Consider the following 24380-nt stretch of genomic DNA (forward strand, 5'->3'; position numbering starts at 1 on the left):
TTATATTTCCTCTCCCTTGTCCAGTTGAGGAGGGGGAGCAATAAAGCAGCTTTAGAGGGTATCTGGTGTCCAACCAGGGTCAACCCTCCACAGGAACTATGAAACCACTGTACTACTACTGAACATGAATTGATGGACATGTCACATGGTTTAATGGGACTTGGCAGTGTTAGGCTTACAGTTGGACTCAATGACCTTAAAGGTCTTTTCCAACCTAAATGATTCTATGACTTTCTAAAAAGCTGCCAGAGGTAACTGATAGCACTATGAGGAAAAGTTGCATATCATGGGTGGGTAAGAAGCTGTTGAGAAATGGCTCAGCTCTGTGCATAGTTGAGGGGGGAGCACCAGGAAATATTTTGAAGAGCAAGATCTTTTGAGGCCAGCAGTAACCTAGGCAATGATATCAATAATAACATACAAGGCCAGGATGGCCAGCATAATGGTATAAAAAATAAGTTGTATGACACATGCAAAACCAGGACCAACACAGAATAACAAAATGATCATAGAACACTTTGGGTTAGGAGGGACCTTCAAAGATCAACTTTTTCTGTCCCCTCTGCCATGGGCCTGGGCCTTTCACTTGATCAGGTTGCTCAAAGCTTCATTCAACCTGACTTTGAAAATTTCCGGTGATGGGGCATACATAACTTCTCTGGGCAGTCTGTTCCAGTGCCTCACCATACTCAGCATGAAAAATGTCTTCCTTATATCTAATCTAAACCTACCTTCTTTCAGTTTAAAACTATTACTACTTGTCCTATCACTAAAGATGATGGAAAAATGTCTCTCTCCATCTTTCTTATGAGCTCCCTTTACATATTGAAAAGCTGAAAGAAAGTGTCCCCATAGCTTTCTCTTCTCCAGGTTGAACAATCCCAGCTCACTCAGCCTTTCTTCATAGGAGAGGTGTTCCAGCCCTCTGACAGTTTTCATAGCCCTCCTTGGGACTCACTCTAACAGGTCCAGGTCTTTCTAGCACTGGGGACCCCAGAGGTGGATGCAGTACTACGGGTGCAGACTCACCAGAGCAGACTAGAGGGGCAGAATTACCTCAGTTGATCTGCTGGCCACACTTTTTACATAGCCCAGGACACACTTAGCTTTCTGGGCTGTAAGTGCACATTGCCAGCTCATGTCCAGTTTTTTGTCCACCAGTATCTCTGAGTCCTCCTCCACAGACCCTCTCTCAATCCATTCATCCCTCAAGCTGTATGGGTACCGAGGATTGCCCTGACTTGGGTGCAGGTTCTTGCGCTTGTTCTTCTTGAACTTCATGAGGTTAAAAAAACCCAAAAGTAATTAGGGGAGAGGACTGGGGCAGAGAAAGGGAGATGTAAGGGCAGTGAAAGGAGGGTCAATAAACAGGAAGAAGTAAAACAGAGTAAGCAAATTATTTAATCAAAATCATCTGGAGATAAATACCTATAGGGTAGCTCTGAAGCAGAACAATAAATCAAACCTGTTTGTTTCAGCATATTATGTGTGTCAAACATCTGCAGTCAGAAGGACGGGTGAAGGTGTGAATAAAGATACTGTGAGATGGGTGTGTTAAGCATCCCAGTATTACTTTATCAGGCTTGACGGCTTCGGCATCTCTAACATCTTCCTAAGAGATGATATGTTTTCTACTTGTGTTGGTTTAGGCCCTGCCGGGTCCGGAGACCACGTTACCGTTGTCTCTCCCCCACCCTTGGACACAAGTAGGGCACAAACCCCGGGTTAAAATAAGAATAAATTTAATACAACAGTGTAATAAACAATCTGAACAACAACAGTAGCAATGATAACAACAATAAACAGTAATAACAGTAAACAAGACAAAATATATACAGAGAAATACTGCAATGGATACAGACAGCCCCGTGCTTCCGCGACCAAAGCCACAAAGGAAAAAAAATTCCCGTGCTCCTGCTGGACCTGAAGTCAGCATGGTATGAATAACCAGGCTGGAGATCCCTTCCCCCTCTCTGCTGGGAAAAATTAACCCTATCCTAGCTGAACCAGGACACTACTATTGGCAGTCTCCTGCAGAGTAGGCAACTTGCTATCTAGAATGGACACCAGGGGGATGGCAGGGAATTAAACCATATCCATGCTGAGCTTGACCAACCAGAATCAAAAAGGCTTCAGTTTTCTCTTCTGGAGAAGGTAAATGGGCTAGCATAAAGTGCAGTAGTTAAATTTGTAAAGAAAGGGAAAATTAACCAAAATCAATGTCCTGTAGAGTATCAGGAGAAAATGGAAACTGAGTTCTCTGAAGGATCTTTCTGAAGTTGGTAAATATGAGTCATGAACAACAAAGGAAAGGTCTTGATCTGCAAGTTCACTAAGGTGTTAAGAAAAAGATTAGAATAAATCAGAGACTTAATCAGAAGAAAAAGACTAAGAGTGTAGGAACAAAAAGAGAGAACAAAGGGAAAGAAAGTTGTGGAAACTGTGCAAAATCATCTCAGAGCTCTGCATGATGGTCTTCTCTGTAGAAGGCAAATACATGGTTACAACTGTTGGATTCAGGAAAAGTATACAAACCTTTTTACAAAGGTGAAGCCATAAACATGCAAACAAATAAATGACACAGAAAATAAAACTGAAAGACATTTCTAAGTATTAGTTCAAGACATCTACAAATTACTAAGTTTCTATCTATCCCCAATGAGCTGGGGTAGATTGGTTTAAATCCTGATTTAACTACCTACTGTTAAGTTGATAAAGCTGAGTGAGAAGAATATTAACTGAATCTGAATATATTGTATCTCAGACACAAAAGCCCGTAAAAGGAGAAAAGTGGACACTGGTTTGCCAGTGTGTGGCCCATAATGTGACCGTATGTAATAGAGTCAGTTAAGACACAGTATTTAGAAGTATTGCAAATGTTTTATAAAAGGAGAGTGTTGTGGTTTGAGCCCAGAGGGCAACAGAGCACCACGCAGCCACCTGATCACCCCTTTCCCCTCAGAAACAAGAAGGAGGAATAAAACAAATGACTCAGGAATCAGGATAAGGACAAGGAGAGATGACTCACCCATTATAGTCACCAGCAAAAGTCAAACTCACTAGGGGAAGAAAAAATCATCAATTTAATTCAAACACTAACAAGAACAGTGAGAGGTATAACCACATCTCAAAACCACCTTCCCCCGCCTCCTCCCTTCTTTCCAGGCTCAGCTTTGCTCCTAATTTCTCTCCCTCCTCCCTTTCAGCAATGCAGGCATGAAGGGGATGGAGATTGCTGCCAGTTCATCACTTGTTTTTTCTGCTGCTCAGTCCTCCTCAGGGGGAGGACCCTTTGCACTCTTCCTCTGCTGACGTGTGGGGTCCCTCCCATGGAAGACAGTCCTCCATGAATTTCTTCAATGGGACACAACTCATTTTCCCACTCATTCCCAGATAGGGTCACCTCAGCCTCCAACACAGTCAGCTGTTGAGATCTGCCTGTCATTCCTGAAATACAAATGGGTTCTGCCCCTTTAAAGTTCAACAGCATTAGGGTGCATTTGGCACCAGTGTCCACTTATATCCAGCCTTATACTCCTGGAGGTCAGATGTGCCAGGCCATTGAATCAACACAGTCCAAGAAACTCGATGTCCCTGTCCTCCACCTGGCTAGAGGTAGAGGCCCTCTAATATTGGTCATAGTATCCGCTATTGACAAATGGGTTAGTGCACAGGTTTCAGTCTTGTCTTGGTCACTCATTTCCTGTGAATACAGATCAGAAATTCTTCTCATAGGATTGGGAGCAAAGTCAAACTTTCTGCTCTGTTCGGGCAACTGATTACTGGAAATTGGAGCAGCATTTCTTCTGAAAGAACCCTGATTTGTGGCTGTTCTTTGTTCCAACTCATATACTCACTCTTCTAGAAGGTAAGTAGGTTTTCCATCCCTTTTTCTCATCTCTTCTCCATGGTCATGCGGATGATACCATAGGTTCCTCTGTGGTGTATACTTATTCTCTCAAGCAGGGAAATGCTTGCTCCTAATAGGTGAGATTTTAGTCCATGCAGGTGGAGAGTAGGACATATCCTCTTTGAATTGCTGGAATTCTTGGGATAGCTTTTCCACATCCCCGATGAGGGAGGAAGGGACACTTTCTTTATACTGCTGGAGTTGGTGATCCAATTCATCCACTGTTGATCCCTCTTCGTCTCTCCAGTCCATTATTGCTAATGCACTGGCATATGATGAGGGAGTGCTCTGTACAAACTTGTGCCACATGAACTGGGTGCATTGGACTTCATCTGGATCTGTGGCTAGCCATGCATTATATGGGTCATAATAAATCATCTCCCACATGGATAGTTCCCTCAGTGTGTCCTTCCCACAGGCTACAGTTCTTCATTACCTGCTCTGGTGTGAGTCCCTCTCACATACTGCAGTCCTCCCAGTGCCAAACTGCAATGGTGGGATCTGCTTCTTCCCATAGAGTCCTGGCCTTCTCTGGCTGCAGTCTCCTTCTCCAGTGTGGGGTCCTCCACAGGCTGCAGGTAAGCATCTGTTCCACCAGTGACCTCCATGGGCTGCAGGGGGACAGGCTGACCTCTCATTGTGGGCTGCAGGGGAGTCTCTGCTCCAGCACACCTCCCCCTCTCTCTGCCCCTCCTTTTTCCTTCCAATGACCTCGGCATTCACATAGGTGTCTCCCTTACAACTCCTCACAACTCCAACTCCTCCACCCAGATTACCCTCCTTAAATACGTTATTACAGTGGCACAGCCACCCTGACTAATTGGATTTGCCTTGGCCAGTGGTGCATCTGGCTTGGAGCTGCGGGAGCTTCAAGAAGCTTCTCACAGGGAGACACCACTGTAGCCTCCTCCCCTGCTACCAAAACTCCTGCACACACACAAACCCAACACAGAGAAACTGAATCAAACAAGCTTTAAGAAAATACTAGGAAGTAGTCCAACCTAAAGAAGAGCAAAGTAGTCCAAATATTACTATGGATCTGTATGGGGTTGGATCTTTTAATTCTATGTTGATACAAACGCAGACAGCAGTCAAAGATATATAGAAACTAAGATTGTTCCCTAAAAGCTTTTTTATAAATAAATAAATCAATCAACAAGTAAAAGCAAACCTAATGAACAGTAACAGATAAAGAAAAGTAATAAACTCAACACCTTAAAGACTATTTCACAATACCTTGCCAGTGGATACATTTCTTAAATGGTTTTTACACTTTTTGCCTGGTTTCCTACAGAAAGGAAAACTATGTGGCTATGCTATCTATAGACTCTCTTCAGTAACTTTTGAGTTCGCTTGCCTATTTTGAACACACTTGAGGCCTCAGAAATAATTTCATTTCTACACATTTTTTGATTATGGAAGTAAAAACCTAAATGAGTGTCTCCCTGAAGGCAAGTAAAGCAGAAATCCGGTTGTAACTTTCTGTTTAGTGCAGCTGGGCATGCAGCAAACTCACAAATCGGAACTCACCGATAGGCTTTTGTCTCTTGTATGGTGTGTTTCCTCAGAGACTGGTGGGTAAGAATGATACTCACTGATGGTAGTGATTACTGAGAAATAGTCGCAAGGCCATAGGAAACCAGACTTTATGAGATAGCCAGTTGTAAATTGTTTATTTGTTTGTTTTTTAATCACTGGGAAAATAGCAATGTTACACAGAGATTTTTCCCCAAAAGGCCCTATTACAATTTTTTGGGGTTTAATTAATATGAGCTTGATAAGCTTTAAAATTTATTTTTTCATTTTTTTAAGTGTGTCATCACAAATAAATCATAGTGAGAAATCATGGCATTTAGTGTTATAAGAAAATAATTAATGTTAAATATGCTGCTGTACGTATGTATTGCTTAATTTCTTTGAACTTTTGAAGGCTTGACATACTGTTTCAAATATTTTCTAAAACTCCTTATAACCTTATATACTTATATATATATAATGTAGATACATTATATATCAATTATATGTTATAGAGAGTGAACTATACTACTACATTTATTTGTTTAATATTCAAATATGATCTTTTGTTGGTATGTTTTATGCAGATTTTTTTCCTTTTGGAGTCTGAAAGAATTCTCACTGAAACAGAAACAGTGATTTATTTTTCTTTTTTGTTGCTGGTTTTTTTTGAACAGACTCAAAGGTTATGCCAAGTAGAAAAGAAAAGAGAATCTCTTTGCACACAGCAAGGCTGCCAAGTATGGTCAACTAATGTTATGGTAGATCATTGTTTGTAATCACCCTCCTGTCTTGAGGCTGACTATGAGTTTTAGAAAGGCAAGCCTTTAGAAAGGCAAGCTGTTTTTTGAATCAAGACTAGGATAATGCATGTCCCTGCTTAGAGAGTATGGGAAGAAATGGAAAAGAAGGAGAGCAGTGCCTGGGAACCTGTCACTGAGGCTGAGCAGTAGATAACTTTATGTATGAAGACTGTGACTTGAAGAGTTTCTGATACTCGGTCCTGAAGAGAAGCAATCTGAATCATCAGTGAATATAGTCCTTCATTTTATTTGAAAGTGAGGTAAAAGAGAGGTTTTAGTGGACACCAGCCAACGTTAACCCATCACAGTTCTTCACATCGTGCTCTACAGTGTAACCTAAGGCTAACGGTGAGACAGCAGCCTCATCATTTGTCTGCAGACCCTATAGCCTTGTGGCTTACATTTGCTCTGACAGAAGCCTGAAGAACAAACCTCATGACCACTCCTCCTTCTGAGTATTTCTTCCCACAGACATAGCTGTCTTCAGTTTTCCCATTCCCTTGACAGTAGAAGGTACAAACCCTCCTCACCATAAATCAGGCCCTAATTGCGTCATATCCAACTCTGCCTGCATGTAAAGTCACAGAGGGATTATGTAGCTACTTGTAGTATCAGCGTTTGTTCTTTGGTCTAGCCACAGATCTGAACCTTCTTTCCTAATTGTTTTTGGTTTTGATTTTTGACTGCATGGGTAACTTCCAACCTTCTAATTTTTCTAGGTTATGTGAAAAAAGTTATGTTCTTTCAATCCTCGTTCAAAAATCCTACCTTTCCTGTGCTTGAAAACTCATGGTGTATATCAAAACCCTGAGGTATCATCAGCTTGATGTGGTCAGTACCATATTCAAGGCTTACACAAATGCTATATAAATCTGTACTACTTTTTTTTTTTTTTTTTTTTAATTCAGAAAGCTGGCCTTTGACTCATCAAACACAAAGAGAGCTCTTTATTCTCCATGTTTGCTAAAGCACTGTCATGTTCTTTAGACTTATGGTGCTTTCTACTGGCTTCTAGATGCTCAAATATGGCCAAACTATTTGGTTTAATAGTTATATGACTTCCAAAGTGGCAGTCTATATGAAGTATTATGTATATAGAAAGATACTTGAATGCATTAGATCCCTTTGGAGTCAGTCATTTATTAATAAAATGCTGATAAGATAGCTAAACCTTTTGTGGAAGAGAAACTATAATTTGAAAATAGAAAAATGTATTCCTAAAAAAATACCACCACCACACCACCACTTTCCCCCCAACAAAAAAACCCCAAACCCGAAACAAAACCCTACAACCACAGTTTCAGTCTACCCTCAAAAATAGCCTATTGAAATAAAAAGTAAGGTTAGAACCTTACCAAGAAGGGCTTAAAGTCTTATAATTTTTCTTTTTCATGTATTTTTTTAGTTCTCATTGTCATCTTTGTCATAGAACTGCAGAAATTTTCTACCATTTTCCGTTTTCATTAAAGTATGACGATTGCCTTCCGAATAGTTTAATTTTGCACAATTTTTCTCATTTAAGTCTTTTTTCATGAAAATTGATTTATTCTGAGACACTTTTTGAAGCTAATTTTCCACTATTTTGTAGGAAATTAGAACATTATAGGTTAAGCTTCAGAAATGCAAAATCTTCTTCTGATGACAAAGATTGTGACAAGAACAAATACTGGTAGTTGAATGAATTCACTAGCAGCACAATCATAAGAGAATCATGAGAATAGAAAGGTGTATCATTCTTATGTGGTAGATGCCAATTATACTGGGAAATATCCTCAAGATATTTTCTTATTATTATATCTTAGGACAGTTTGAATGTATACTTAGATTTCTACAGGTTTTGGTTTTGGGTGGGGTTTTTTGGTGTTTTTTTTTTTTTTTTTTTTTTTTTTTGTTGTTGTTGTTGTTGTTGTTGGGGTTTTTGTTTTTTTTTGTTTGGTTGGTTTTTTTCACAATATAAGAATAAGTCCTGATTCTGCAGTCATGTACAATTGCAGAATCCACGGGACTAGCCATGTGAATACATGCTGTTTGGTCTGGATCTGTAAAAAATAATAGTATAAGGAAAAGTTCTAGTGAGATTTTCACCTAGGTGATATGTTCATAGAATCAGTATTGCACCTAAGGTAGCAGAAGCAGTATTGCACCTAAAGTCACAGAATTTAAGTGTCTTTACTTATGATTTATAGGTATGCTTGTTATGTTACTGGACAGTGTGAATCATGAAAAGAATGTTATTTTGGAGCAGAAAATTCTTGTTATCTTTATAGTTCTGCAACTGTATATATAACTGCAGTTGTTATTTAGAATTCAATAATTTTTATTCTTCATACTTCCAGTAATTAGCACTACATAACACACTGAAAGAGTTAATTATATGAAGACTTATTTGCATTATTATCTAAGGTGATAGTTTAAGACCCTCCATGCACCTTAAAAATTAATCTTTGCTAGATTGTAAACGTAATTTTGAATCCTTGTTTTAGTTAATTTTTACCTAATTATTGTAAAATAACATAATATATAAATAAATAAATTATAGAGAAATTTTACAGTAGAAGAGGAGGAAATGAATAAAAAAAGGATTGTGGGTTCTGACCTGAGGATTTTGCTTGATTAGAGCTAAAAAGAAATTTAAGTAGAAGCATAATCACAAAGTTGTACTCTTACACTGCTTTAAATTCAAATTTAAATATACAGTCAAAACTGCACAATTCAAGTTATAGAAATGATTTTTTTTAAATTTATTGATCGTTGTATTTAAATCATTAATAACCAGTATGTATTTTCTGATATTTGTATAGTAGGGTTTTTTTTCAGTTACTCTTCTGCATCTGTTTATTGGAAATGTTATATTTCAGGTTTTACATATCCTTTGCATAACATATTACTATTAAAACAGTGATAAGTACTCCATTCTAAAGACCACTTATTTTATTGGGTTGGTAGTCATGGCTTGTCAGACTTTTTCATCTTCTTGTGTAAGCAATGTAACAGCCAAAGAATGGTTCATACTGTACTACTAAATCAAACATCTGATACTTATTTCAGAAGACACTTCCAGCTTAAAGAGACACGAGAAATATTTGAAGATGTTATTATTTGTGTCTATGAAAAAAAAATACTTATCAAATTATTTTTTTGTAATTCGATATCTTCTGGAAAAAAAAAAAAAAGAGTGTTTTTTTAAAAAATCAAAAAGTTTAGATTAACTCTTCATATTCTCCATACAGAGTGCTACTAGAAATTAACTTGTGTAATGTCTAGCCTCGGGGGGAAGCCAGCAGGCAATTAAGCTTTAACTTTTTTAATGTGTGGAAATACACTTCTTGGTTTCTCATATGGTCATCTGGAACTTTTATTGTCCCTAGGGAGATACTGCACAGCAAAAAGTCCAGCACTGGAAAGTCCAGGAAAAGAAGCTTTCCTCCCACAGGAATGTATTAGCCTGGTTTGGTGCAGTGAACCTGTGTCTCACAATTGGAAGGCAGCAGCGTAGATATGAGCCTGCAGCGTTACTGATAACCCACACAGTGCCACCTCATCCAACTCCTCCCCTGAATCTAAATGACAGTTCAGGCCATCAGTGACTGTTATGGCTAGATACTTTTGAAGATGTTACTTTGAGATGGATAGCCTCTAAGCTTTTGCAATGTTTATGGTATACTTTTACATTATTACAGTTGTCTTTAAATAGATGCTGAAAGAAATGAGATCGGAAATAGTGTCCTTTTCACTAGTGATGTATTTTGATTCCCTGACAATTTGTACTGGGATGGTCTATGAACTGTGGGACACAAAGCAAGCTCTTGAAATTCTGGTTATTAAATCTGTCTTCTCTTTTTCACATTGTGCACCAGGATTGTGTACCTTAGAAGAGAAAATATCATTGAAAATTTGCCAGGTTAAATGAAAGGAATTTGTCCTGAACTGAACAGTTCTACAGACTTTGGGGAACCATATGACTGCTCATGCATATATGGAAGTATAGAAGCTTTAGAGCAAAGACCAAATGAAAGCTTCTTGTTCGATTTTTTTTTTTCCTTTGCTCAAGTGAAGCTTCTGAGAAAATAATGTTCTTTCTCTCCCACAGTTTCTTGGGGCTCTGAGACTATTCAGTTCTTTTCTAAATGGCTTCAAGGGTAACAGTAGAAATTCTTTCCATTTTACTTGCATGGTGTCTTACAAAAAATATTCGGGTATGATGGTCTTGCCTTCAAGATATAGCATACTAAAACATGTCTACTAATTATTATCCTTCTTGATCATCAGTCCCCACAGTTAGATGGTCCAGTGCCTCCCTGGGTGATCTGGAATCATGAAAATCAAGTTCTGTCTCTCTGAAAAAACAAGTAAAGAAGTAGAAGCCTATTGCTTTAGCTTGATGCACGCTGTATTAAATAACTTATTAGCCACTAACCTGGTGAACCATGTGACTTTATGTGATTATCTGCCAAATAGATGTCAGACCATGAGCTGTAGCCATTTAAGCACAGAACCCAGTAAAGAGAAAAAATATATTTTCCCTAGTTAGTCTCAACATCCTATTTAACTTTTGGATAATTTTGCCTTTTTTTTTTTTTTTTTTTTTTTTTAATGTAAGAGTGGCTGTATAAATAACATTTGAGCCAATCAAGAATCTCAAGCACTATCTTGGGAGAGGTGAGATATGTTTGGGAGCAGTGAGAGATGATCCTGGGTCTAACTAATCTAGATAGATAATTTTAATTCCTAATTTACTGCAGGGAATAGAGAAGGCACATTTATTTCTGAATAAACAGGAAATAAAAGTAATAGCAGTATCTGGAAAAAAAATCCCACAGCAAAACCATACTAAAAATCAGCTTTTTGCTTTTTGTTGCTGTTCTTGGGTTTGTTTGAAATAACATAGGTATTTAACTGCAGCATAAAAATTTGTTGTATAGTCACTGAAAGGAATTAATTTATTTCTGACTAAATTTTACTCCTCTAAATGTTTTAAGACACTTTTTGTCTTCAGTGCTTCTTTTTACTGGCAAACTGTCCTCTGTGAAAATCTTTTAGCTTTGAGTCTCATATAACCATATATAATCTATTTCATGTCCTGTACAGGAAATTACAGGAAAACATGTAAAATGAAGAAATTTTCATTGGTACTTTGCTCTGTACCTGCAAACAGAGGAAGAAAATGCATTTGAGGAAAGGCATGTCATTTTACCTGAAGGGATCTCAGAGATGGGAGGATTAGAGCAGGGTCAGGTAGCAGAACCTCAGCAGATGGAAGGTCTCCAGAAGATGGATTTGCTACGTATAGCTGTCGTGAAGGCAGGTATTCCTGGGAGTCCCTGATGGCCTAAGGATCATGAAGGAAGATAGATCATAGTATTGAGGTTATTAATATAGAATTATTTGTTAAAAATGATGGGAGTTCATGTTAGGGAAGGGGATACAAACCGAGGTAAATTCCCTAAAAGCACTCTAGTCACTGAATCTCTTCAGAAGCAGAGATCACTGGTCAGAACTAAAACTTTCCCCCTGACCCACTCACACTGTTTCCTCGCTTTCACAGGGAACAAGAGCAGAAACAACAATAAAAACCTTCTATTGGCATATACATTCAGAGTTTTATTGCTGCTGTTGCTCATGGTCTGTGAGTGAAGAGAATGAAATAAGGAACTACACACTGAAACAGCATGGGATAAGCAGGTTATACTGCTGAGCGAGTTTACCCTCACATTCAGACATGGCAAATTACAGTACTGGATTTAAAAGTATTTGCACCACATGATCCCTAAATAAGAATAATAAGCTAAAGGTCTGTTATTTAGTGTTATGTATAACCTTATCCTTTCCAATGCATTCTTTAGTGTATAATCACAGTGATTATATCCCAAACATTTACTGTGTTGTTTCATGCTTTAATTTTAAATGGACACTATCCTTACATGAATTAGTCCACGGGTTCTTCTGCTCTTTATAAATATTTTAGTAATTACAAAAGACGGTTGGTGGAAATTGTCCCCTGTTAGCATAGAATTAATTATGAATGTTATAAAAATATATGTCCGTCCTGCAGAGGTAAGTTGTTATTAGTTACTAGAGGCAAACTTCCAATGAATGCAGTTATGTTGGTTTTCTAGCTGACACTAACACCTGTACAATGAAGTCTTCCCACTAGGTTACTGGGGTTATTTTTAGTGAACTGACAGGGGGTTTTCAATTTTTTTCTATTATGTATTTTGCATTTTGGGGCTTGTTTTTTATTTTCTGCTTATTCACAGCTTAGAGATTGCGTGAAAATCAAGTTGACAATTCTTATTCAGACACTGTCCTAGGCTTCTTATTATACTTTGGTCAAACAAAGGAAAGGATGTTCTAAGTATGTGTTAAAATGATATGCATGACACATCTGAAAGCTATGAATTTTTTAAAAATTATTTTACTTGTAACTTTTTAACTTAATACAAATTATAGTGTTTCACGTTTATCTAGAAACGGTGTTTATCTGCAAACAGGAAGAAGTAATTTTTCCATAAGCCTGAGTTGCAGGTGTTAAATTCATAGCTGTTTCTTCATGATAAAATTTTATGAAGATTGTATGGGGAAAAAACCCAAAACTGGCACATGATAACAGATGAAGATGCCTTCACTTGAAATGACTCAAACTAATTAAGGTTTAGTATCCACAGATTTCTGGGACTGATATGGGAATTTCCAGTGAAGAGTGGAAAGCATTCTTTCTAAAAGACTGGAAACTGAGGATGCAGGATAAGTACTTACAATGGGGACATCATGTTTCCTGCTTTAACTTTCCCACAACTCCTTGAGTTTATTTATAGTACTTTTATTTAGACTTCAGTTAAAATTTGTATATCTGGATAAAGTAGAGTTTTAAAGTCTGACAATCATTAATAGGTCTGTTTTAATGTGTTCTCAGGAGCAGCCTTATATAGAGTTAGATTGTTTTCCATGCTTTCAGAACATATTGGCGAAGAAGTTGGAACCGGCAAATCCTGTGTAGTCTATTTTTGTGGAACCTGGCAGAAATATGAATTTTGGTGTTCTTCTGAGTGGTATGAATAACTCTGCACATCTCTGGAAGGTAATTTAGCATGAATGAATTCTTTGCCTTGATATTTATGAGTGCAGCTGTAGGCTATAACCTAAAGTCTGGAATAAATTTTCTGTGAAAGTGAAATACAACAAGAGTTTTATGAGCCCCAGATCATATAAAGTGTTCGCAAAATTAGAATGATTAAACGATGATAAAGCACCAGGATCAGATAAATTGTTCTGTGGCATGTTTGGGGAAGTAGAAAAGTCAGTGGCAGATATTTTTGATAACTCACTGAGGCTAATGAAGTAACAGAGGTGGCTAAATGTGTTTCTCTCTAGAAGTTGAAGAAATGATCTATGAAAGACTCTAAACTACTGAACCGAAAACATAAAATGTTAGAAGGATTGTTTGAATGGAACACATGAGATAGAATTATGAGCCATTTAAAAGAATGGCATATAACTCATAAGGGACATGACTAGTTTGCTTGAATTCTTTTAATACTATGCATTTACTAAATTTGTGAACAAAGAGGTAGTTGTGGAAATAATTAATGTGGATCCCAGAAACATTTTTATATGTCATTATAAAAAAATGCATTTCTGTGCTGGAACTCTCAGTGTTTTGGCATGAGAACTACAGGAAAGTGATTTTATGCAATAACTAAAAACTGGGCCAGGGTTACTAATCAACTCTCTTTTTTATTTGGAAACATAGAAACTTGGCACCTGAAGTAGGATGAAAGGTGGCTCCCCAAATAGTTTTGAGCTGCTGAATGTGTATTTCATTTAAAAGTTCCAGTCACAATTACTCAGCTTTGCTGTTCAGTATGACATAAACTAGAGAAAGTTTATAGTTAAACTTTATTTTACTCTTGAATAGGGGATTCTGTATGAGTGTCCTGATTGGAGTCTTTTGCTACATCTATATTAATAAATTTGAAAGGTTAAGGACTTATTCTCTTGCCTTGATTGCGAGTGATGCAGCACATCTCCTTTCCATTCACAGAAACTCTCTCCTTCCCCAGGCAAAATGGCCACCATAAATCTAGCCAGGAATAGATTCCAGAATTTCCATGGAATTTCAATATATGGATTAATAAATTATGGGTGCGCATTAGATAAGAAGATATATGTGAATGGAAAACAGGAAAGAAGGGAGAACTGGATGGGGATTACTGTTCATTATATCAGAATGTTCTATAAGAGGCATTAGGAATATCTGCGAGTTTATGTTCTCAGAAACCAAGTATGGAATTCCTCACAAATGGGTATGTCGATCTTACTGTGTTTAGATTTCTAGAAATATCTGATTCATACTAAAAATTCTTAGTCTTACTGAGGGCTTAAACATATTTTTACACGATATTATATAATTAAACTAACACTGTTGTTCCTCTACAGACAGTACGTAGTACTTGTTAAACTGTGTGAGTGCATTTTATTGACTGTAGCATGCTAGAGATACAAATACTTTTATATGTGTCAGTTCTTATTTCCATGACAGTTAAAACACTGCAGAAAATAATAATAAAAGAGTATATCAGGTAGCATTCCAGTGACTGGAGAGCATATATCGTCTAATGATTAGAAAGATCCAGTCTAACCTTGATGACTGGGGAAGAAGTAGGAGGATTGGGAATTCAATGAGGTATGTCAAACCGTGTTAGCCTACATAATTTACCCTTGCTGAATTCTGACGAGGCAGGACTGTATTGGAAATGAGCAAATATTCATCATCATAAATAATTCACTCGACTAATTTTTTTGTAACTATGTCAGGAAACAATTATTTTCTTTCACAAATTTATTTTATTTTCCTTAAAAATCTATAGCTTATTACTCAATATTCAAGTCTTGTTGCCTAGCAATGATTAGTCAAATAGAAGATAATGTGTCAGTCTTATTACTTCATTGCGTAAGTGTAATTCGAGTTTATGAAAAGAATATTAAAACCCCAAATGTCTTATCTAGTTTTCTGTTGACTTCCTACAAATAACATGCCAATGAATCATAAAACACACCTATGGGAGATAATAAAAAGAGTTTTATTCAAATGATTAAAATTATATCAATAAAATCCATATCTTGCAATAATTCATTTTCTTCTTTGTTTAAGCATGGTCATTTTAGTTTTTCTCTGCAGTTTACTGTGGTTCTTATCATACAAAGTAAGCATTTCAATAATTCTGTACTTTTTTCGAAGCATTTCCCTATAGCATTATTGTGTTTCCCAGTATTTGCTTTGAAAGTAGAGGAGAATATCCTATCATTTCAGTGTAGTGACAGGTTAGGTTCAAAATTCCATTTCTTGCTTATGCCATATTTCTACAGCAAGCAGACATGTCATGGTGGTAGGTTATATTTGACACCACTTACTCTCAGCTGAAATTAGTCTCTTGAAATTTAAGAACTCTGTCATTTGACCCCACAGTGATCTGTTTTTCACATATTAGCTGACAATCTGTGAATAAACATTATCTGTTCTTAAATAAGCTCTAAAGAAGTGGGAGAATTGGCATTATGTTTTTGTTACCAGCTACGGTTTCATTTCATTTAAGTTTGGGGGTTTCTTCCCTTCACAGGGTACTGAAAGATGTTTGCCAGCGAGGGCACAGTAAAAGATCAAGAGCCCAGATGACTGATCCTGAATGAAGCGGAAACAAATTGATACCAGCAAGAAGCAGAGATAGATAGTAACTAGCTGAAAAACACGAGGTCATGATCTGAGGTTAAAGAGGGTAGTAGCTGAGAGGCAACTCAAACAGACTGTCTTTATACAAAGAAAAATTCAAATACAGAGCTAAAGCAGAGAGAAACTGTAAAAAACCAACTGCAGCCATGAATTGGGGAGAAGAAAAAAGGCATGTTTTATAAGTGGAGGCATAATTATGCTCAGGAAGAAAACCAGTGGTTAATCAAAACTGCTAACTTTTTGTTCAGATCAGAGTTGTCTCAGAATCATAAGGGAGAGAAAACAAAATTAAATATCAAAAAATTATTGTACCCCACTGTTTAGGGTATAATCTGGATGGCTTGTATGTTTTATTATAAATCTTAGTATTTTTGTTTTGTTCATTTGTGGGGTTTTTTGTGGATTTTTTTTTTTTTTTTAAACCAACAAGATTTTCTCCTACTCATTTTAGATTAATTTTTAGACTACACTGCATTTCAGATTGAATTCTAGTTTCTGCCTGTTTATAAGTGTCTCTTGTTCTGCATGATTACAGGATATTGAATACTGAATCAGAGTGCAATATAGGATTTATTTTTTCCTTCCGCCTGAACTATCTTCCTCTCAGGAAATCAGTAAAAGAAAATAGAATAAACATTTGTGGTATTTGAGATGTATTTAACTAGAAGTGGAGATAAAATGTTTAAAAATCCTTGGACAGCCATTTGCAGTGAATACAAATACAGTGGTTATGTTATTTTAATGCCTAACTGTTCTCATAAGAGCTTGAGGGTCCAAGTAAGAAGAAAAAGGAAAATCTTTCTCCTAAATAACTAGAAATCTTCATTCAAACAGAGACTGGGAAAAAAAAGAATTGAAGAAAAGTACTAGAAAACTTTATTATAATTTTCATTAGTAAATCAGGGTATTGTTTAGCTCTGGTGTTTTTTTTTTTCTATTTCTATGTGTAAAAAATTTCATAATGCTTGCATTTAGAATGCATGTTCTTACTCATACTAGAAGTATTTTAGTCAGAAAGAACTTTTTAAAATTAATTTCTCCATCTGAAAAGTTTTAGTCATCGAATCATAGACAAAAATAGCATTGTAAAATTCAAAGGACCAATCAAATGCAGAGAATGGTGAATAAATAATATTCTGTGAAAAGGGTGAATATTTCAATATCAACACAAAAATTAGTTAGCATAATATATTCAGTGATTTTTTTTTTTTAAATGAATAAAAACTTTGGTATGATTCAGTGTGCTTTGAGAAGAATAAAGGACTAAATTTTCAGCAAAGATTAGTCAGCATATCATTCTATTTTTAATTTTTAAGTTTGAGTTGATGGAATTACCATGTTTCATTGCTGATGTTTTGTTTCAGGAGAGTGTGACTGACTGATGAACATGATTGTGGAATGACAGTATCATAGCACTTATTACTCAGGCAAAATGAATTTGCGTTGAAGTAAAGAAAGTAGGATTGTAAGGGAGTTTCTGTGAGTGTTTTGGCTCTGGGTTCCTGTTAAATATGCACTCCTACTTTCATTAGATTTTTTTTTTTTTTGCTTTTGCTTTTCTGTGAATTAGTTTTATTCCTCTGATGTGTCTGTGTTCATCCATCTTTTCCTTCCTTTTGATACCTAGTAAGTACTTCTCTTAATAAAGACCTCTGAGAAAGAATATTTGTGAAAGAAAAAATATAATTTTGGCTTTTACTGCGTAATTTATGAGAAATTATCCTAATGCCACGGTTAGAATTCCGGCATGTGGAACTCTCATAAAGACACAATGGCCAAGTATTAATTTTTTTAAGTTTTTAAGCAAGAACTTAATATGGATTTGATATGGATTGCTAGTTTTGGGTTTGGATTATGCTAACAATAAGTAACTAAAAAATCCCTTTCTGTTAAGTAGTTATATAGACTACAGAGTGTCTACACATGGGGTACTATGCATAATTAATAGTAAATGTAAAGGAAGGCTGTAGGTACTTCTGAGAGTGAAAGAGGTTTTAAGAAATATGTTCTTAATTTAAATTTTGACTTCAATCTCTTCAGAGATTAAAAGCAAATCTCAGCATATTTCTGCAAATTAGGATATTAAGTTAAATAAATGAACTATAAAGTGTGTTAGAAAAAAAATTGTTCATCGATTTGAATGAGTAAAATAAATCCGATGTACATTAAAAAAATGATGGCTTTATGGCTCAGTTTCTAATGTCTGAATTAGAAAGTGAAGCAACCATGAAGACTGCCCCTCTGGTGAACAAGATCCACAGAACATGTACAATTCTTGCCTGGCAGGCTTACTCTTCATCATGACCCAGAATGTGTCCTGAAGTCCCAGGATGAAAGCTGAGATGTCTCTGCCCTTGACCCCCAGCCCCCAACACTTCTTTTTCAAAAAGCTGAGTATCATTCAACAGAGTTGGTGGGAAACATAAGCTTTCTGTGTGAGGGAGCTGACAGTGCTGCTGAACCGAACTTAACATTCAGCATGAGATCAGTAACTCATGGTCTCCTTCTGAATGGGATTGCTTTTCTTTTGTGCATGTAAGGGGAGCCTGGGGCTGAGCTAGTTACTGCATCTGAGTGATTGAATGCTGAGGAATGAATGAGTAGTAAAACAAAGCTTTCCTGCCCTCCCCCTTCCCCATTCCCCCTTCTCTTTTCCTTTCTTTTTTTTTTCCTTTTGTTTCAGGCCCAGTGTCAGGAGGGGAAGAGAGGGACAGGTACAGCTTGGATTGTCGATGAGTCTTGGTGTGCTCTCAGCTGATGCAGTGAAGGTTGTTAAGCAGGATTGGCTTGCCTGCCCCACTGCATGGCTCCCCCCCTACCATGCTGACCTGCTACCATGGGGAGGTCAGCGCTCAAACCCACAGGAAGCCTGAGGAGACAAGTTAGAGAGTCTAGCCTTTCTTCAGGTCACTCACTCAGCATATGACACTGACCTAAACATATTCTTTACTTAAAAATTAGTATCTTATACTAGGGAGGCAAAATGGTGACCAGCATAGAACTTAAAATTTCCTACAGCAACTTCCATACAGGTTTTTGATGTCTGAGTAGGTGTAACTTGTATGACAAAGGACATACAATAGAAACAAGTATACTAGGATGGGGTTAATATATGCTTCCTAATACCACCTCCTAGTTTCTCATTTGTTAATGTATGTCTTCTTTAATTTGTATTGATGATAAACATGAAATGGATACAAGTAGCCAGGAGTACCTGTGGTTCTCATTTATCTTCAAGATGCCAAAGCAAATAAAGATATTTGTGAACTTCACACAGGGTATCACTGATGTAGGTATTTTTGTAACAGGGATGTTAGTGTTTCAGTTCAGTCATATATGTTGAATACAGAACTTCCAAGACTTTCAAATGGTATTTTGCATTTTTCTCAGCTTTATCTGATTTTAATTTGACTAAACTATTGATTAAAAAGAATATATTTGAGTACAACGTGGCATTATAAACATTGCTGACACCACCTTTTATTTTATCGCCATTTGGACTGTTCATTTTTAACACTTTTTTATAAATGTCCATTCTAACATTACCACTTAATTTCACTATAAACAAATCGACCACTGCTGTAGAGGAAAGCGTTTGTTTTCCTTCTTCCTTTGCCATCGATTCTATTAATCCTGACTCTTCCTAATAGAAGTGGCAAAAGAAGAGAGCTCTTTGACATCATACCTTTTTGCTCGGCAGGCTTTCTTAACCTTGGTGAACTAGTTAATTAAACACATTTGACATTGGTCACAGAGTAATAGTCACCTAAATGCATTGCTTGGTTACTGGTTTATACACTTGAATTTTAAAGTACCAGTACTTTAACGATGAAAATCAACCTCTTGGTATCACTACCTGCAAGTCTCAAGCACTGATTACATTTGTTGATGGTCTTTAATTGTTACATTTTTAAAAATACCTGTTATACACTGATATGTAGTGAAAGGTGATTTGTCTTGCTTTCTGTTTTTAGAGCAAATTTGGAAAAACACCTATTCTGATATAGTTTTATTTCTATTAATTTGGAGGTAAAAATCTTCAAATATACCTTTTCAGAAGGAGTTATAAAGACCACTCCTAAAAATAAATAAATAACAATGAAGTTTGAAAAGAGTTGAATTTTTTTTGCCCTTTTTCTTCTTTCCATACAATGAAGGAGGATAGCATTGAAAATGACCAGAATTAGCAAAATTATTTCTTTTTATGTCAAAAAATTATAAAGTTACACAAGGAAGAAGATAAGGAATCTGTATGTTGATTGTTTAGGATCTAGAGAAATGGCTTTTACAGAATCCCAGCCTCAACTTCACTTCTAGGGGAGAAGAAGAAATAACATAGAAAGATTTGAGAAGAATTAAAGCTTTTTTTAAAAGACACATTAAGATCATAAAATTATCTTTTCATGATTAATTATTCCCTTCTCTGCCCTCTTCCTACCAAACCCTTACTATAGAAAGCCCCCAGCAAACAAGCGAAAAAAAACCCCACAACCGACAATGCATCTCACTCTTGCAATGACCAAAATTTAACTAATACAAAAAAGATCTTGGTAGACTGCCTGCAGAACAGATACAGGATATTTATTTTATTATGTGTAGGAAGGGTTACCAATTTGTCAGGGAGGGAAGGGGAGAAACTCATTAATGAAAAATGTATATTCTAAAACAGTCTATTATAGACAGATTTAAAGTTAATTAATATGGATATCTAGATTCTTCCACAAAACACATCTGAGGACCTGTGTGATTTCATTTATTTACTTAGCTCTCTTTACAGAGCTTCCAAGGATGAACACTTCTTTATCAATTGTCAGTTAGCACAGACTACATCTTCTGTTCTTAGCCTGAGCAGAATATTGCAGCTGGTAGGTAGCGGGGAGAGCAGAGAGGGAGAGACTGCTGAAATGGTCAGGTTACTTCATCTACTGCACATTCACACTGAGGGCAGTAGAAGTTACAAATGCGCAATCCATAATCTGATTAATACTGGGGAGTCTAGAAAGAAGATGGTGAGAGGGCAGAACTCCTTCAGCTTAATTTTAGAAAGGACCTGTTACCCCTTTGTGTGATGCTAATTATGTTTGGCAACAGAGCTGAGGTCTGGGCTTCAACACTTCCTGCCAAAACAATGATGACAGCTTCACCATCTTAAATTTTCCTTTTTTTTTTTTTTTTCTATCCTCTTTATCAAACCAGGGGTTTTGTTTGTTGGTTTGTTGTTTTCTTTTAAAGAGAGGGGGGGAAATAGAAACCTATTGCTCCTAAATAAGATTACAGTTTCACTGCACTTAACCAATCTCCTTATCAACAAACCCAGACTAAGAAATTTTACTGAACAAGTTTAGCATAAAGGATACAAAGCAAACAAAGAAAACCCCCACAAAATATCAGTTGGGAAGAACTGTTCTTGGGAAACACAAGACGTTTGATTTTTTTGATGAAGTTTCATGTTCTTTTTCTGGTATCTTATTCCAAGTATTCTGGGAAGGAAAAGGTTATCAAAAAGGCATTTTGGAAAATCCACCTAAACATGTTCAAATCAATGTTTCTCTTACAGAACAAACCCTGGGGAGAGAATTAACAGGAATTACTGTATAGGTTAGGCTGCTACTTGTTTTGTATGCTTGACTGCTTGTCAGCTGGCAGAAATCAATGGTTCCCTTCTCAAACTGAGGAGAGAAGGAAATGGGGGTCAAAACTTTTCCTTATGGGTAGTTGGAGTATAGATTAAGTATTGTACCTCTGTGTCTCCAGTGTATCCCCTAAAAATACCATTTGCCATAGCATTTTAAAAATATACATTTATGCATGCTTTCACAGTTGATTAATGTATGTAACATTTCTCTTCCTGAATTTGTTGTAAAACTTACAGTATCTTATAATAAACTCCTATTAGGGCTAAAATAAAGTCATTTGTGCTTTAAAATTAATTTTATTTAATACTTTTTTTTCTTCTTTTTTTCCTAGCATTGTGTTGACTATATTCAAACCCAAGACAGTCCGAATTCCTTTGTCTAGAGTGACTTTCTTTTGACCTCAGTCAGGATACAGCAGATATGAAGAAATACTACCTATTCAACGGGTAAAAGAAATGTCCCAAATGAGAGCCAATATAGTGTAGTCATGTGGCAGTAACACGTGTTTATTGAAAGTACTTATTTAGTAAAGACAATGTTTTAAAGTTACTCTGTATCTCAAACAAGTGATCCAAACTGGATACTGCTTGAATTACTAGAATAAAAAATTAATATTTTTTTCTGAAGGTGTATTAATTTTTGTCTCTAGGTTCTGTGGTTCTTTTAGTCTTATTTTCCTGTGACTTTTGCATGAAATAATCAGTTGACCACTTTGTTAGATATTTCAGTTATTCTTTTTCGTTCATTCATGAGTACCCTGATTTTAAATAGGTATTTACTTTGAGATCAAAGCTGCAAAATCTGTTTTGGTTGGACATATATTTGTCTGTCAGGTGTAATGATGTGGACAGCTGCATTTCACACTATGGTGTAATCATTGCAGTATGATTATAGCATTGGAATTATGTTGTTGGCTCACAGGCATTCTTCAGCAGAGTATGTATTTTGAAGATAATGATCTGTGTTTAACCACTATTTAAAACACACTACTCTGTATCCATTACATCATATCAAATGTCAGGGAAACTATTTTTACAGAATGAACACTTGTATGGTTGGCAAGGATGGCTGTATTACAAAGATTTCAGCAGAAGCTGTAGAAATCTATGCTTGGGGCTGAGGTTTCACAATGCCATAAGAAGATGTATTCTTTGCTGAAGACTATTGCTCTGAAGTCTCTTACTCCATAAGAGAAAAGACTGCTTTGGCAGTAGCACTTAGAGAATGGGACCTTGAGAAATAACGTGTCCCTCAGTTCTATTTTACTGCTAAAGTGAAAGATATGGATGGCAAGTGTAGGAGACTGACTTAAAGCCATATTCAGATTTATGCCTCTGAAACGTCAATCATTTCAGTGGTGTATTAATTGTAAAACCATAATTTAACCTCAAGTTATGAATGTTTTCTTTTTTTACATTCTAATCTGTACTTTTATTCACAGAAGGGTTTGAAATGCAATTTATGCCATCACGTTTCAAATTTTCTTTCGTGTTTTGCTCTATAACACTTTCTTAACATCATTTCCATTATTAAGATTTTTGCTATTCAGTGAGCAATTTTTTTTGAAAACTATTCAAACAACACTGTAGTCCTCACTAATTATAATTAGAAAGAATTTTGGAAGCATGTAGCATAGCCTGTTACTTAAAAAACACAATAAATTATAGTTACTCTCCTGATGATACAAATTCTTGGTCTGTTCTACTAAAATCAATGCAAGAACTAAACTGCTTAAGTTGCACCTCTTCGGATTTACATGGATGCAGAGAAAGCAGTTTAATGTGTTTTTAACGCAATTCTGAGCACACACACATATTTATCTATAAATGTACATATAGTAGTCTCTAAATTCCAGATGCAGCCAATTTTGAATTTAAATTGAGGAAATCCACTAAAACCAATAAGAATGAAAAGGAAATCATGATGAATAAATGACAAACAGAAATCAAATTTGCCATGACTAAGATTATTTTCCATCCTCTGCTAACCACCAAAGCTAATTGTCTATTTATTTCACTCCTTTTCCTGAAAAGTTTCCAGAAATGCAAGTGGTGCATATTGGTCTCTCATTTGAGAATGGATTATTTGCATTAGACAGAACACCTCTTTCTTAAGAGGTTATATATAAATAACTCTTAAAGAGTTATCATGTTCCAGAATCTAAGTGTCTATCTATATATGTGGTAATTTTAAACCCCCAAATATAACTGTATTTTCTGATATATATTCATGTTCGTGGATGCTTTGTTAAATATAAACGGCAGTAGTATTGTCTTAATGTTTATACTGTGATGTATTCTGTTGTTCACCAAATCACATAGTAAAAGGTATCAAGAGCCCATTTAACAATGACAATTCATTTTCTCACGATCAGGTGAACTTCCACCTATATTTACCTTCTCTACTTTTGAAGTTATGAAGGACCCAGACCTAAGGACTTTAACAAAAGTTTGCAAGGAGCTCAGAAGGGAGACAATCCCAGAGGATGTTAAATGTAGCCATCCTGGAAGATTAATTGAATATTTGTGACAAAATGAGAGGGTATCAATCTAAATAGTTTAAGGATTATAGAGTATTTTCCAGAACTGCTACATATTTTCAGTGTCCTCTGTGGATAATATTTTATGCCTTGAGTTTGAAAGAGCAGTTTTGTATTTTATCCACATAATATTTATCCAGTATTATGTATCTATTTAGGAGACCAGGTTAATGTGCTAAAATACATTAAGTTCTTCTTCAGTGTAGCACATATGTAAGAAAGAAGGGTAAAAAATGAACTTTGAACAAGA

Source organism: Athene noctua, chromosome 1 (genome assembly GCF_965140245.1).
Source record: "Athene noctua chromosome 1, bAthNoc1.hap1.1, whole genome shotgun sequence".
Lineage (NCBI taxonomy): Eukaryota > Metazoa > Chordata > Aves > Strigiformes > Strigidae > Athene > Athene noctua.